This window comes from Pseudorca crassidens, chromosome 4, assembly GCF_039906515.1.
Source record: "Pseudorca crassidens isolate mPseCra1 chromosome 4, mPseCra1.hap1, whole genome shotgun sequence".
NCBI lineage: Eukaryota > Metazoa > Chordata > Mammalia > Artiodactyla > Delphinidae > Pseudorca > Pseudorca crassidens.
Window position 1 is genome coordinate 17,214,689 of NC_090299.1, and position 17,740 is coordinate 17,232,428.

The 17,740-nt window shown below is 36.9% G+C and overlaps 1 long non-coding RNA gene across 1 annotated transcript in view; it reads right to left on the reverse strand.

The window, feature by feature from the left end:
• Positions 1 to 269: 269 nt before the first annotated feature.
• The window catches only part of LOC137223082 (uncharacterized), a 77,014-nt gene continuing 59,543 nt past the window's right edge, over positions 270 to 17,740 (reverse strand). Inside the window, exon 3 of the long non-coding RNA XR_010942711.1 lies at positions 270 to 438. This is a non-coding gene — a long non-coding RNA (uncharacterized lncRNA). The remainder of the gene's footprint in view (positions 439 to 17,740) is intronic.

Consider the following 17,740-nt stretch of genomic DNA (forward strand, 5'->3'; position numbering starts at 1 on the left):
TTTTCCTTTTTTTCTTTTCTCTCCCTTCCTCCCTCCCTCCCTCCCTTCCTTCCTTTTTCTTTTAAATTATTGTGTCTTGCAATTGTGCACTTTCCTGCTATAGGTGGGACTCTGGTGGGAGACAGAGAAGGCTGATTCTGGGTTTGTAAAGCTTTGGTCCTCTTGGATTAAACCTTTTTTGGATACCCAATTTGAACTATATTTCCACTTTAACTGCCACATTCTGTATTAGTCAAGTTTCTGCAGAGAAACAAAACAAACAGGCAATATCTTATCTAAAGAGATTTACTATGAGGAGTTAGCTCACTCAGTTTTGGAGGCTGAAAAGTCCCACGAATTGCTGTCTGCAAGGTGGAGATCCAGGAAAGCCAGTGGTATAGTTCCAGTCCAAGTCTGAAGGCCTGAGAACCAGGGGAGCCGATGGTGTAAATCTCAATCCTAAAACAGGAGAAGACCAAGACTGATGGCCCAGCTTAAGCAGGAAGGCAGAGAGGCAAATTCTCCCTTCCTCTGCTTTTTATTCTATTTAGGCCCTCAACGGATTGGGTGATGCCCACCTACACTGGGGAAGGTCATTTGCTTTACTCAATCTACTGATTCAAATGCCCATCTCACCTGGAAGCACCCTCACAGACACAACTAGAAATAATATTTAGGCAAATATCTGGGCACCCCATGGCCCAATTAAGGTGACATAGAAAATTATTAAAATTAATTATACCTTCACATCTTCGTAGTTCTGGGCCAGTCCCACCCAAATCTTACACCCTGACTTGGTCCCTGAAATTCCAACCCAACATATTTGTAGTTAGTTCACCTATTTGCCTGGGTCCAGAATTTACTGGACACTGAAGATGCTGTCTGACTCATGCACAGTTCAGTAGGGCTATCACTTCTGTTTTGTGGACACACTCCAAATACTAACTTTAAAGATTTATTGATTTTGAGCAACAAGATTACACTATTGACTTACATTAAACTTGTGATTATGTAAACATCCAAATTTCTTTTTGCCAGTATAAGTCAGTATTGCACATAACTTTTTAAAAATAATAATTCAGAGAACTATTGAGCCAGGGAATATTAGAGAATACTTCATTGAACTTATTTAATGCTGTCATCTCATTTTATTAGACTGGAAACCTCAGGGAACTAAGACCATACTTTGTTACTGATGGAGCCAGGGTTAAACACGAGCTTCCTAACTTAATATGCTTTACATACTGTGGAGCAGACTTTGAAACTTGCTTCAACTTTCTCTCTTGGTCTCTGCTTTCAGGGAGAGCTACTAGCTTCCATAAGAAGCATTCTGGAGTAGTGGTTACCACCATGGGCTGTGGGCTCTAATCAAACATGTTTCAGCCTTGCCACTTACTGGTTGTATGATGTTGGATAACCCAGCTAACCTAGCTGAGATTCAGTTTTTTTCACATTTAGTACAACATAATAAGAAATCTAGTAAGATTTTTGTAGAGATCAATTGAAATAAAGTATAGCACCTAATATACAGGGAACAATACAACGTTAGCCATTATTATATGCATCATTTCCAATTTTAGTGAGCATTTCAACTACAAACTCATCTAAGTTCTGTTGAATGAGATAAAGCAAAGGGCTTATCATTATAGTTTTCAGTAAAACATTCCTTTCTGTTCAACATAGAAGGATTAATCAATACTTTTGGATATACTTTTAATGGGACTATCTACCATAACTCAATGCATATTCAAAATCTTTCATGATGATACCATTTAGCTACTTTATCAATTCATATTCTAGCATATTTTTGTGTAAATGACATATAGTGGTTGGCACTAAGACATAGTTATCTGAATGTCATTAGAATCTAGTCTTATAGACAGAACAACAATAAAAATCCAGAATTCATTATTATTTTCAAAAAGTTAAGTTATATTTTAAAGCATAAATTATAGGAAAAAGATACAGAAAATAACTTCAACAGATATTTATTCCACTAACATTTTTATTTCAGTAAATATTTTTAGATTTTTGGATACAAGTAAAAGATGCAGTAAAAAACCATTATACACATCCAACTAGGAAATTTACATAGTTATATTCTTTGTCAATAATCACATATGGAGGAAATTCTTATTATGGAATTAAATTTTCCTAGTCCTTACATATAAAACAGTACAGTGGATTGTGATATTTAAAACCATTTTAATGCGGTGTGATTGACACACAAAATGCTCCTGAATGCTTCCTGGAATCACCTGCCTGAGGATGATTGGGGTGGCAGTGTTTATCCATCACTCTCATCCTATGCTGATGGAGGTTGCTCCTGAAGATGTTAACTTCCAGCTACTTCTGGCTGCTCATGTGTGACTGCAGAATGGGCTTCCATGAGGGTCCCTGCTATGGCATCAGAGAAGCCTCACAGCACAAAGCAACAGACACTTTCTTGAGCAGAAACCCTGTCATTCCTACCTGAATTGAAGCCAGCACAGAACTGTTCACTGCAGCCACGTCTGGGATCAAGAGGTGAGACCAAATACAAAGGATCATGACAGATTACTACAAGCAACTATATGCTAATAAAATGGACAACCTGGAAGAAATGGACAAATTCTTAGAAATGCACAACCTTCCGAGACTGAACCAGGAAAAAGAGAAAATATGAACAGACCAATCACAAGCACTGAAATCGAAACTGTGATTAAAAATCTTCCAACAAACAAAAGCCCAGGACCAGATGGCTTCACAGGCTAATTCTATCAAACATTTAGAGAAGAGCTAACACCTATCCTTCTCAAACTCTTCCAAAATATAGCAGAGGGAGGAACACTCCCAAACTCATTCTATGAGGACACCATCACTCTGATACCAAAACCAGACAAAGATGTCACAAAGAAAGAAAACTACAGGCCAATATCACTGATGAACATAGATGCAAAAACCCTCAACAAAATACTAGCAAATAGAATCCAACAGCACATTAAAAGGATCATACACCATGATGAAGTGGGGTTTATTCCAGTAATGCAAGGATTCTTCAATATACGCAAATCAATCAACGTGATACACCATATTAACAAATTGAAGGAGAAAAACCATATGATCAACTCAATAGACGCAGAAAAAGCTTTTGACAAAATTCAACACCCATTTATGATAAAAGCCCTCCAGAAAGTAGGCATAGAGGGAACTTACCTCAACATAATAAAGGCCACATATGACAAACCCACTGCCAACATCGTCCTCAATCGTGAAAAACTGAAACCATTTCCACTAAGATCAGGAACAAGACAAGGTTACCCACTCTCACCACTATTATTCAACATAGTTTTGGAAGTTTTAGCCACAGCAACCAAGAGAAGAAAAAGAAATAAAAGGAATCCAAATAGAAAAAGAAGTAAAGCTGTCACTGTTTGCAGATGACATGATACTATACATAGAGAATTCGAAGGATGCTACCAGAAAACTACTAGAGCTAATCAATGAATTTGGTAAAGTAGCAGGATACAAAATTAATGCACAGAAATCTCTTGCATTCTGATACACTAATGATGAAAAATCTGAAAGTGAAATTAAGAAAACACTCCCATTTACCACTGCAAGAAAAAGAATAAAATACCTAGGAATAAACCTACCTAAGGAGACAAAAGACTGTATGCAGAAAATTATAAGATACTGATGAAAGAAATTAAAGATGATATAATAGATGGAAACATATACCATGTTCTTGGATTGGAAGAATCAATATTGTGAAAATGACTCTATTACCCAAAGCAATCTACAGATTCAATGCAATCCCTATCAAACTACCACTGGCATTTTTCACAGAACTAGAACAAAAATTTTCACAATTTGTATGGAAATACAAAAGACCCCGAATAGCCAAAGCAATCTTTACAAAGAAAGACGGAGCTGGAGGAATCAGGCTCCTGGACTTCAGACTATACTACAAAGCTATAGTAATCAAGACAGTATGGTACTGGTACAGAAACAGAAATATTGATCAATGGAACAGGATAGAAAGCCCAGAGATAAACCCACGCACGTATGGTCACCTTATCTTTGATAAAGCAGGCAAGAATATACAGTGGAGAAAAGACAGCCTCTGCAATAAGTGGTGCTGGGAAAACTGGACAGCTACATGTAAAAGAATGAAATTAGAACAGTCCCTAACACCATACACAAAAATAAACTCAAAATGGATTAAGGGGGCTTCCCTGGTGGCGCAGTGGTTGAGAGTCTGCCTGCTGATGCAGGGGACACGGGTTCCTGCCCCGGTCCGGGAAGATCCCACATGCCACGGAGTCGCTAGGCCCGTGAGCCATGGCCACTGAGCCTGCGTGTCCCGAGCCTGTGCTCCACAACGGGAGAGGCCACAACAGTGAGAGGCCTGCGTACAGCAAAAAAAAAAAAAAAAAAAAAAAAAAAAATGGATTAAGGACCTAAATGTAAGGCCAGACACTATCAAACTCTTAGAGGAAAACATAGGCAGAACACTCTATGACATAAATCACAGCAAGATCCTTTTTGACCCACCTCCTAGAGAAATGGAAATAAAAACAAAAATAAACAAATGGGACCTAATGAAACTTCATAGCTCTTGCACAGCAAAGGAAACCGTAAACAAGACGAAAAGACAACCCTCAGAATGGGGGAAAATATTTGCAAATGACGCAACTGACAAACGATTAATCTCCAAAACATACAAGCAACTCATGCAGCTCAATATCATAAAAACAAACAACCTAATCTAAAAATGGGCAGAAGACCTAAATAGACATTTCTCCGAAGAAGATATACAGATTGCCAACAAACACATGAAAGAATGCTCAACATCATTAATCATTAGAGAAATGCAAATCAAAACTACAATGAGATATCATCTCACACCAGTCAGAATGGCCATCATCAAAAAGTCTACAAACAATAAATGCTGGAGAGGGTGTGGAGAAAAGGGAACCCTCCTGCACCATTGGTGGGAATGTAAATTGATACAGCCACTATGGAGAACTGTATGGAGGTTCCTTAAAAAACTAAAAATAGAACTACCATACGATCCAGCAATCCCACTACTGGGCATATACTCTGAGAAAACCATAACTCAAAAAGAGTCATGTACCAAAATATTCATTGCAGCTCTTTTTACAATAGCCAGGACATGGAAGCAAACTAAGTGTCCATCAAGAGATGAATGGATAAAGAACATGTGGCACATATATACAATGGAATATTACTCAGCCATAGAAAGGAACGAAACAGTTATTTGTAGTGAGGTGGATAGACCTAGAGACTGTCATACAGAGTGAAGTAAGTCAGAAAGAGAAAAACAAATACTGTATGCTAACACATATATATGGAATCTAAAAAAAGAAAAAAAAAAGAAAATGGTCAGAAGAACCTAGGGGTAAGATGGGAATAAAGATGCAGATCTACTAGAGAATGGACTTGAGGATACGGGGAGGGGGAAGGGTAAGCTGGGACAAAGTAAGAGAGTGGCATGGGCATATATACACTACCAAACGTAAAATCGATAGCTAGTGAGAAGCAGCCGCATAGCACAGGGAGATCAGCTCGGTGCTTTGTGACCACCTAGAGGGGTAGGGTAGGGAGGGTGGGAGGGAGTGAGACGCAAGAGGGAAGAGATATGGGAACATAAGTATATGTATAACTGACTCACTTTGTTATAAAGCAGAAACTGACACACCATTGTAAAGCAATTATACTCTAATAAAGATGTTTAAAAAAATAAAGAAAAAGAGGTGAGGACAAGAGGATGTGAAAGGAAGTGAAACAAGAGTTGTCTGATAGAAAAGTCAATGGAATTCTTAGTCCAGCCTCACAGAAGTTCCAAAGCAGAGGGAAAGAGTGGCATATGTCTAAGTCATCTCAGAAAAAATAAAAAATAAAACAAGAAAAAAAAAAAAAACCCAGGGCTTCCCTGGTGGCACAGTGGTTGAGAGTCCGCCTGCCGATGCACGGGACACGGGTTCGTGCCCCGGTCCGGGAGTGGCTGGGCCCGTGAGCCATGGCCGCTGGGCCTGCGCGTCCGGAGCCTGTGCTCCACAACGGGAGAGGCCACAACAGTGAGAGGCCCGCGTACCGCAAACAAAACAAAACAAAACAAAACCAAAAACCCAAAATGCTGTATATTTTTAATGGATATTAACCTGATGAGTTTGGATATTTTTATTTCTTCTCTTTTGAAGCACTCAGCTAATGCTTCCTAAATAAATGGTGAAGAAAACCTAGGAGGTTTTATACCTTTTTACCAAAGATGTTGAAAAATAGAATCAGACAATGCCCTTTCCAGGAGTTTGAAAGAATTCTGGGATATACATTGATTTTTTTCATTTAGTAATTCATTGTGTTTAAGCACCAGTGCATGCCAGGCACTATTCTAGTCACTGGATACAGCAGTAAATAAAACAAAGTCCCTGCCCTCATGGAACGTACATTCCAGCAGAGGCACAGCAATAAACAATTCATTCAACAAAGCAATAAAAACATCATATAATGATATATTCTATGGAGGACAGTGAAGAAAGGTGAGGGGAGTAGGATGTCTTGGTAGGGGCTTATATTTTTATTTAGGATGGTAAGGAAAGCCATCTCATGTGAGATGACATTTGAGTAGAGGATTGAAAACAAAGTAATGGTTTGAGACACACAAATAACCAGAAGAAAAGCATACTAGTCAGAGGGAAAAAAAGATGCAAAGGCCCTGAGGTAGGAGCATGCTTGATGTGTTTGACATACAAGAGGTCCTTCTTGGTTGGAGTACAGAGAGAGAGTCAGAGAAAAGAAGTAGGAGATAAACTTGCGACTGTGTGCATGGGAGTGGTGGCAACAGGTCATGTAGGGTCTTGGAGGTCCAAGTAAGGGCTTGGCCATTTACTCTTATTGAGACGGTTTTGAGCCAAGAAGGGACATGATCTGATATATATGTTAAAAGAATAAGTCTCATTGTTGAAATAACTCTTAGTGTTGAAAAATAAACTGAAGCACCGAGATCAGTTAGAAGGCTTTTGCAACAATCCAGGTGAGAGATGATGATGGCCATCAGTGGAGATTTTTGAGAAGTGACTGGATTCTGATGTATTTATTCTAGATGTGATGTGGAGCAACTAACCGACTTAGAACAAGACTAATTAAGTCAGAGAAAGCAAATTTACCAGGTGTTAGGAAATTGTATGAACATCTCCAATGGGAAACTTCTGCAATTATTTTATTAATGAATTTTAACTCAGCATCATGCAATTTGATGGAGTGTATAATAAAGTCTAAGGCCACTGGTTATTTAAGCAGACCTAGAGCTAGTCATAAGCAGAGCAACAGGGTGACATGGTGGAAACACACGCTCAGCCATTTACACAAACTATTGTTACTCAGGGGCTCAAGTTCACAGACTTTTCAATGTAGGAGTCACTGGCAATAATGTTATTAAGATAAACTTAACATAATTTCTATACGGAAACATTCATATCCACTTGATTAAACTGGACTCATTTTGGAAGGGATAAATAGGTATATGATGTCATGTAATTAACGTTTACTGCTGAATAATAAATCACCATTGAAATGGGGGCGGGATAGTTTGCCATACTTATGCAACACACCTAGAGTTAACAATGAAAAGTAATCTGGCTGATTAGAACCTAATGTTTGCTCTCCCCTTCCTTGGCTCTAGAACTGATTTTTAGCTGAGCATATGATTGTCTGGAATAAAGAATACGTTTTTCACCCTCATCTACAGTTAAATATAGACGTGGGACTTAATTTTTTGATATGGAATGTAAGCAGAATTTGTGGGCAACTTCTGGAAAGTGCCCTTAAATGAAAGTGAAGTGTCTTTCTTTGTCTCTTTTTTGCTTTCTGCTGGTTGAAACTAAATGCGACTGCTGCAGCTTGAGCAGCTATCTCAAACCATAAAATGGAAGCCACTTGTTGAGAACAGGAAGCAACAAGATGTGAAGGGCCTTATGTCCTGGTAACTGTGGGCCAGGACTGCTTACATCCAAAAAGGGAGTTGTATCTTGTTTAAGCTGCTGCTATTTTGAACTTTTTAACACTTGGAGCTGAACCTAATCTTACCTGACACAGGTAGAAATAAATAGACTGCTATGTTGGAGAATTAAAATTTGCCATGGAATAGTCTTAGGACTATTCTTTTAATATTTTAAATTGTTTGACTTATTCTGTGAAATCTTAAAATATTCAAATTTTGTAAAATAAAATGCTTTTGTAAAATAAAAATTTCAATTCCATATAGATAAATTATAGACTCTTTAGTGTAAGTTAAAAAGAACTGTAGTATTAAGTATTCTAATAAAACTGGTTGGTGATTCATCAGTCATGATCCCAGAAAAGTTCATAACTGATTGTGGTTGACTGTTTTCAATATACCATTTCTAGTGACTAAAGGGTTTTGGGCTCTACATGGTGAATTCCGGCTTGGTAATGATTATGTTCTTAGGTGAATGTACATTCAAAGAGTAAATATGCTTTCTCAGATCCATAAGTGGTACACTAGTAGAGTCGATTATGTTTACTTTTCCTGTTTGTAAGGAAATTCCATCTAATTTTCTCTTTTCAATTTTCTCTGAACTTTTGAGTCCAAAGAATAAAGGTCATTAAAAATTCTGGAGTTCATTTAGCTCATTCATAACAGCTTTCTTAAAGTATAAAGATGTCAACTTAACAACAATATTTTAAGTTAAAATATTGCAGTGTTTTAAAATAATTAAATTTGGGGGGAAAAAAGGAAAAACAACTTTGCTAGCTATATTTGGACTATTGCTAAAAACAATCTGGAAGGATTAATTGTTGAATAATCTGGTTCCTAGTTTTCATCTGTATTTCCAGATGAAAGGGCTTGATATATTTGAATAACCAGTAAGTTTTTATGCTTATTCTTAGTAACCGTTTGAGGTTATTCCCACAATTCCATTTACAACCCCCAAATTAAAAATCTAGATGAAGAGAAAAACTTCACTATAAATATACCAGTTTCTTTCTGTATGCCTCGGGTTGCAATTTTTCCATTAAATGATGTGGAAGATTTGAGCTAGAGGGCTTAAAAAGCTGCATGACTTTGAAATTACCATAAATATTATAACTGGTAACTGTAATTAGAAGATAAATGCTAGGTAATAAAAATGTAAACATAGGACAATTTCTGCTTTTAAATTAGAATTTGAGTTATGCTACCTATAATCTCTTTCGAATCGACTGCCTAAAACTGTATTAGCTGAGAATTCTGAGAAAACTATTATTCTGTCTTGTATGCATCCCACAATCACAAGCTTAAACAAAGGCATCCAACAAATTGCAGCATATAGTTCAGTAATAAGGAATCACAGTAACTCTTTATGGTTACAATAAAATTGTTAACAATTTTGCAACGAAATTCACATCACTAAATAGGAAATGGTTCCATTTAAAGGATTCGTTGTATATTATGTCACAGAATCATGTAAGTTATTAGAGTAAAGTTGAAATCATTGAAGAATAAAGTGGGGCAGTAAACAAAGGCTGTACTAATACGGGAATGAACCTTAGATCACATGATGGCTAAGAGCATAGACTTGTCAGAAAGACCTGGATCAATTTTTGGCTTTAATATTTACTAATTTTATAATTGTGTGTAAGTAACAACATCTTTAAGCTTTAGTTCTCATATTGCTGTAATCACATTTTCTATTTCATATGGTTGTGTTTAGAATCAAATGAGATAATTAGTCTGTTAGGCATGGTGCAGGGTGCCTAAGTATTAACAAATATTAGCTATTATTATTATTTCCCCCAGAGATAATTCTCAATAATGTTTTGCTTCTAGTATGCCACTAATTTAGTTTAAGATTTGCCACCAATTTGAAAACAGATTTGTTGGAAAAATGAAAACATTATCATATCAAATATATACACGTGAATTGCAAGACATTGATTCTGAAAAGTTGAAATTGTAAAAATGTCTTAAGACTCTAGAAAATATGGCATATAACATTTACATTTGAGGATGCTTTTAGTTCCTTTCTACTTTCAGGGTTTCCTATACCCCCAGTTTTCAGCACCACATTGTCAGTATCCATAAAAATATAACAGTCTAATAAAAGGTAATAAAATAAATAATATTGATGGATAGGAAGTTCAATATTTTAACTTTAAAACAATGTAGAATTGAATGAAGGAAAGTGGGCTGTGGAGTTTTTTTTTTCTTTTTTTTTTGAAGTGGTGAATTGTTATTGTATGGGTATGCACAGGTAAAATCGTTAGTGCTTTTAAGATTTTTTTCCCCACTTTTACTGAGACATAATTGACACATAACATTGTGTTAGCTTTAAGTGTACAACATAATGATTTGATCAATGTATATACTGAAAAATGTTTACAAGTTTTTTCAGTATCCATCACCTCACATAGTTATATATATATTTTTCTTATGATAAGACTTTTAAGATCTACCCTCTAGTGACTTTCAGATGTACAATACAGTATTGTTAACTATAGTCACCATGCTGTACATTAGTCTCATGACTTATTTATTTTATAATTGGAAGTTTGTACCTTTGACCACCTTCATCCACCCCCAAGCCCCAACTCTGCAGAGTTATTTAAATGAAGAAAACACTTGAGGGTTTTAGTTGTCACTAAGAACACTAAGAGCCAAGATTGGGATTTAGTTGCTAAAACAGTCAGTCAAGTCATGCTGAGAGACACAAGAGAGATGCTCTCAAATCAAGGACTCTAACTCACGCCTCCCCTTCACACTTTCCTTGCTTGGCTTCTGTGACTTTACATTCTCTTTGCTTTCCTTCTACCTCACTGGTTCCCTCTACTCAGTAACCTCTGCTAGACCCTCCTCTTCTGCCTGACACATGAGGTTGCATTGTTCTAGGCCTCCATCCTTGATCCTCTTGTCTTCTCTGTATTTCTCCCTTGGTGATCTCATACTGTCTCAGAGCTTTTAATATCATCTATATTCTGATGACTTGAAAATACACATTGTTGGCTCAGACGCTGTTTCCTATTTCAGACCCATATCCGACTGCTTATCTGACATGTCCATATGTCAACTTTACATATCCAGCAGGATGTTTAAGGAGGACTTGATCTTCTTCTGTGTCAAATCTGCTTTATCTGAAGCTTTCACCTTCTCATTTCATGACCCTTCCATTCTTCCTATTGCTCCGGCCAAAACACCTTAGTTCATCTTTGCTCTCTTGATTTCTCTTAAAACCTAAGTTCTCTGCCTTCTGAATATGCCAGAATCTGACCACTTACCACCTTCATTGCTACCACCCTGGTCCAACCCACCATCATCTCTTACTGGATCACTGAAATAGGTCTTACCCACAACAATATACAATATATTCTCATTGTATCCTGAGAACAACTTTCAAAGCCAAGTCAAAACATGTCACTCATCTGCTCATCTGAAGGAAAAGTCACAGTCCCTACAAAGGCCTAAAAAGATCTGCCTCCTCTGGCCCCATCACTCTCTGCTCCCCCCTCCTCCTTCTCTTCCTGTCCCTTACTCCTCTACAGTGACACTGTGTCTTTGTCATTCCTCAACACACAGGCATGCGTCATAGGGTCTTTGTCTAGCTTTGCCATTTTCCTAGCTGTTCTTCTTCCCATATATCTTCTTCTTCTTCTTTTTTTTAAGATTTATAGTTTGTAATACAGATTTTCTAGTTTCTTTTATTTAAAATAAATTTATTTATTTATTTATTTTTGGCTGCATTGGGTCTTCGTTGTTCTGCGCGGGCTTTCTCTAGTAGCAGAGAGCAGGGACTACTCTTTGTTGCGGTGCACGGGCTTCTCACCACAGTGGCTTCTTTTGTTGTGGAACACGGGATCTAGGCATGTGGGCTTCAGTAGTTGTGGCACGTGGGCTCAGTAGTTGTGGCTCATGGACTCTAGAGAGCAGGCTCAGTAGTTGTGGCATACACGCTTAGTTGCTCCGCAGCACATAGGATCTTCCTGGACCAGGGCTTGAACCCGTGTCCCCTGCATTGGCAGGCGGATTCTTAACCACTGCGCCACCAGGGAAGTCCCCCATATTTCTTCTTGACTATCTTTCTCACATCTTTCACATTTTGTTTACATCTCACTTTTTCAATAATGCCTACACTGGCCACTAAATGTAATATGGCAGCTAATCTCATCCTTCATACTTCTGATACCCTTTCTCTGCTCTCATTTTTTTCCCATAAAACTTGTCAATTTCTAAAATACTAAAAAGGTTTAGTATATATATATACTATTTGTATTGTATATATACAATTATATATATTGATTGTTTCTGTCTCCTCTCAATAGACTATAATCTCCATGTGGGCAGAAATCCTTAACTATTCTGCTCAGTGATACATTTCCAAGTGTAGAGGACAGGCCCTTGCTGAACGTAAGTGCTTAGAAAATATTTGTTGGATGAATGAAGGGACTACTACATAGAGAGGTGTTGGTTTCAAGAAAAGATTGCTCAACAGTGCCAAATGTTACTGAGCAATAAATTATGAAGAGCACTTTGTTTTTAACTCCTAAGATGTCATTTGTGACCGTGATCCAGGTCATTCCAGTGGAATGGTAGAGGCAAAAGACTGAGGTCAGATGATTAAATTGGAGACAAGTATAAATATTTGTTCAGATAGGAGACTCATGATTGCATTTATATATGTGGAAATCCCACGTAGAGGAGGGGTTGAGATCCTAGAGAGGGAAGAAATACGTGCTTTATTCAGGTCTTTGAGGTGGAAACCAGAAAGTGTCCCACGGGGTGATGCTATATGCCTCTTCCTCGGGGATTGGGGGCACCGGCTTGAGAGCTGGGAAGATAAAAGTCACTGCTTTTAGACAGGGGCTAGGAATTTTATGCTTTAGCATCAATTTTCTCAATGAACGACAAACGCTGTGTTTTTCTTTTAATGATGATGAAAAGTCTAGGAGGAAATAGGAGTAAAGAGTAAATATTTTTAATAACTTTGGTGGACAACAGGAACTCTGTCCAGGGACATGCAGGAGGTATTGGAGCAGTGCTGAGAAGCCCGGCTAAACCTGAAAGCATGACTCAGTTTTGGTTTCATCCTTTCATCTCTCAGCAGCTTGGGTGTAAAAACAAAATTGTTGGGATGTGTAGTGGGAAATAAGAAAGTAAGTAAAAAGGTTTGGAAGTGAGACATTCTTCTTACCCCCACCCCATGTTTAAAAAGTCATTATGGATTTTTTTACAAGTAACTTTTTTTTTTTTTTAACTAGTTTAGGACACTTGCTTAGAAGTAGCTCAGGTGGCTAAACAGTACACATTCTATTGGTTACAAAATCTGGTCCATCCAAGTTCAGCTACAAACGTCAAACAACTCCTAGTGAATCAATGAGACAACATCCCTCTTTTCTCAAAGAAGTTAATCAAAATTTGAGTTGCATATGTGTGAAAATTCAGCTAAATCATATGATAGGTGATGTAATGAAATCTGAGTGTCTGCTTTGTCTCTATAAAACCTGAGGCTCATTAACTTAGTTTAGAGCTTGTTCCATCATTGCTATGATCAAGAAGTAATCCAGGGGCTTCCCTGGTGGCGCAGTGGTTGAGAGTCCGCCTGCCGATGCAGGGGACACGGTTTCGTGCCCCGGTCCAGGAAGATTCCACTATGCCGCGGAGCAGCTGGGCCCGTGAGCCATGGCCGCTGAGCCTGCGCGTCCGGAGCCCATGCTCCGCAACGGGAGAGGCCACAACAGTAAGAGGCCCGCGTACCGCAAAAAAAAAAAAACAAAAGAAATGAAGTTGAGTTATTTATAGTGAGGTGGATGGACCTAGAGTCTGTCATACAGAGTGCAGTATTTCAGAAAGAGAAAAACAAATACCGTATGTTAACACATATATATGGAATCTAAAAAATAATAATAATAATTTAAAAAATTAAAAAAATGGTCATGAAGAACCCAGGGGCAGGATGGGAATAAAGACACAGACCTACTAGACGATGGACTTGAGGACACGGGGAGGGGGAAGGGTAAGCTGGGACAAAGTGAGAGAGTGTCATGGACATATATACACTACCAAATGTAAAATAGATAGCTAGTGGGAAGCAGCCGCATAGCACAGGGAGATCAGCTCGGTGCTTTGTGACCACCTAGAGGGGTGGGATAGGGAGGGTGGGAGGGAGGGAGACGCAAGAGGGAAGAGATATGGGAACATATGTATATGTATAGCTGATTCACTTTGTTATAAAGCAGAAACTAACACACCATTGTAAAGCAATTATACTCCAATAAAGATGTTAAAAAAAAATAAAAGAAGCAATCCCATAGTTCTATAGTAATAAGCTGCTTCCAGACTGATTTATGTTATGTGTTGCTCAATTTCAAGATTTCTGCAAGATGTTAGAATTGATTGAAGCCAAAGTTGTGTGCACAGGAAGTGCGGAAGAAAGACAAAGGGGAAAGGAAACTTAATGCGTTTGCAAACATGTGAGTGAAGGGATGCACCATGGAGACAAGCTTAGAAGGTGAAGTCACAAAGAGGCGTTCAGACAGGAAAGAGAAGGATCAGAGAATCGGTGAAATGTGTGAGACCAAAGAAAATCCACCCTGATGTAATAACTTTATATAGCTAGGATTGTTCAAGAATGGAATGGGTTACTTATGAAGTAATACATTCCTGGACACTGAATTGAGAGTGATGAAGCATGGGCTGTCTTAGGTAGGTACTTGTCAAAAGACGATACAGGAATAAAGCTGGGTGAGGCAATCAGATCTCTGATGCTCCTTCTCAAGCCAAGATTTCATGATTCTCTAACTCTTTAGAGTTTCTCCTTCTCTGGGACACCATCTGTCAGCCTGTTTTTGTCTTCCCAATTAGAATATACTTGCACTTGCTACCTAGCATACACAGAGATGCTCAGCCAGTGTCCTGATATCCTGGAAGCTACCAAACTCCTCCTTCAAAGCCAGCTGGCTCTAGTCTTCTTGTTATGTAAAATAATTAAATGTGCCTAATCGTCTGAGAACTCTTAGTAAGATCTATCATTTGAAATTGAAGGTGTCCTGATGAATGAGCCAGGTGGCTTGGCTGACTCTGGCCAGGCACCTTGCTAGAATATAGGAATAGAAAAGTGAGCAAAAAAACCCCATGGTGCTTCATGGTGTTTTCAGAACAATGAGGGAGGTTAGACCTTAAACATACAAAAAAATCAAAATAGAATTTAACAGTGTGAAAAGTGTAATTAAGGAAAAGTTTGTATGCTGTAAGACTGAATAGCAGAGAACTTAATTAAGCACTGTTTCACTCAACTCATTCTTTTGTCAGTCACAGAAACAAAACCACTTTGGCAGTGATCTGTGTAATTCTGGGGGCCCAGACATTTTCAGGGCCCTTCATAAGTATTTTCATTTGAAAGAATTACTTATATATTGTTCAAACTTTTACATTTGGTGAAGCAATAAAGTGTAAGCTCTGGAGTCCTGCAGCCTGTTATGAAATTATGTCTCTATTATCTTAACAAGTTACTTAGCCCTTCTTACCTAAGTTTTCTTATTTGTAAAATGAAATGAGTAACACAGTACAGATGTTACAAACTTGTTAAAATTTAAAAGAATAATATATAAAAAGAAAAACTCTTATCAGAGGTTCTGACACATCATATTAAAAAATAGTATTGTTATTTTTTATGAATTCCACAAGATTACTGGATTATGTGAAAATGTCTTTGGCTAATAGCAGCAGAGCATTTTATATTACAAAAGTTTTAAGATTCATACATTATGCTCTTTAAATTCTAAAAGCATCGAATATCAAATGACAAAAAAAGCCACATTTTTAAAATGTTGCCTCGCAAAGAAGGTCTGAAAAATAAATATTTTAGTTTGTATGTTGAAATCAACATGCATCTGATATTCAGAACTTAACCACTGTTTTATTTTCCGGTATATAAATATTATGACTAAACCAGTGAGAGCAGATAAAAAATGACATTAATATATCATTCCAATTAAAATATGTACACAAGGCTGCATCTTCCAAATATGTAGAAAATATGAATAAATGTCTAATGATAAAAAAAGCACAGATCTGAGGATGTATTTTTGGCTTGACTTACTATTTTATCTGTTTTATTCTTTTGTTTTCTTTACTATATTTCTAAGTTGATTATAACCATAATTTTCCCACAGTGTAATAATACAAGAATAATTTGGAGATCAAAAACATTATTTAGTAGAGCAGCAAGATTGTAATTCAAAGTGACCACAAATGTTTTGATGTCTATGGTAAATAAAAATATCACTTGTTCTGAATTTTTTTCAGTCAGCTATTAAGAAAATGAGTTCAACATAGTTTAACTTAAGTAAAAAACAAAAGAAAAATACCTTAGGAAGCTATGCTGCCCTTATTTTCGAGAGTCATATGAAATAAAAATTCATTCCTGAATGATACCATGCTTCTTTCAGTTCATTTTCTTTCTATTTAAGTTTTCAAAAATAATTTGCTTTTTTAAATGACCTGGAACGACTGTTATTCAGCCATTTAACTTACAATTATAAGGGATATATATAACAGAGAAATACATAATATTAGTGAACAAGCCAGACATTTCTAAACTTAAGCCCACTTTGTGAGTATATGCCTGTAAACAAAGACTGAAAGAAACAAAGAAAAGTAATATCAGGAAAAGTCTCAAGGAGGAGATGTTTATTCCACCCAATTTAAACAGCCTTTAGTGTCACCATAAAATATTTTGTAAAATAAAAATATATATTTAAAGATTTTTAAAATAATATAACAAGGAGATGTTAAAAATCTATAACAAGGAGACATGATTTTCAAGTAATTTGTCATCTAATTAGGGCTTTACTTCTCTGTGGAATATTCTGACTTCAACCTTCCCCAGGGCTTAAAGTATTTTGTTAGTTTCACTCTACTCAATTTTTTAAAATAAATAGACTTTATTTTTAGAACAGTTTTAGATTTAAGGAAAAACTGAGAAAATAGAGTTCCATATACACAATTTCACCTATTGTTAGCCTTATACATTAGTATGGCACCTTTGACAGTTAATGAACCAACACATTATTATTAACTTATTATACATTATACATTATTGATATATTATTATTAACTAAAGCTATAGTTTATTCAGATTCCCCAAGTTTAAACCTAACATACTTTTCTGTTTCAGGATCCCATCTAAGATTCCACATTACGTTTAGTTATCATGTCTCTTTAGGATGTGTTTTGGCAGTGACAGTTTCTCCTTTGGATGTGACAGGTTGTGACTTTCCTCATTTGGACGGAAGCCCAAATTTAGGGAGTGTAGAGTAAAGCTCTACATTCTTTAAGATGAAGAAGTATCTATATAGTTTATTTGGAATTCTTCTGCACAGATTTGACTCTTCTCCCTCATTTATTAATTTATTCACATCAGTATGAACTCATGAATATTTACTTTATACTTTGCGTTACAATCCAACACTACTTTATTTTGTTGCTCAAATTGTTGCAGCTTTGGCCACTGGGAGCTCTTTCAGTTGGCCACTGTGCCTTTTGACATACCCCACATCAATATATTTTTTAAAGGACCCATTTTTAATATAAACTCTAATGCTAGAACATGCCTAATTTTTCTGGGAGTGAACCACTGAAAAGACACAATGTAAAAAAAAAAAAAATCCTCAAATCTTTCCGGTGTTAAAAACAAGAAGTGATCATTATTCCAATAGCCAAAGTTGAAAATGTGAAGCAATGGAAGGGTGGAGGAAATGGCAA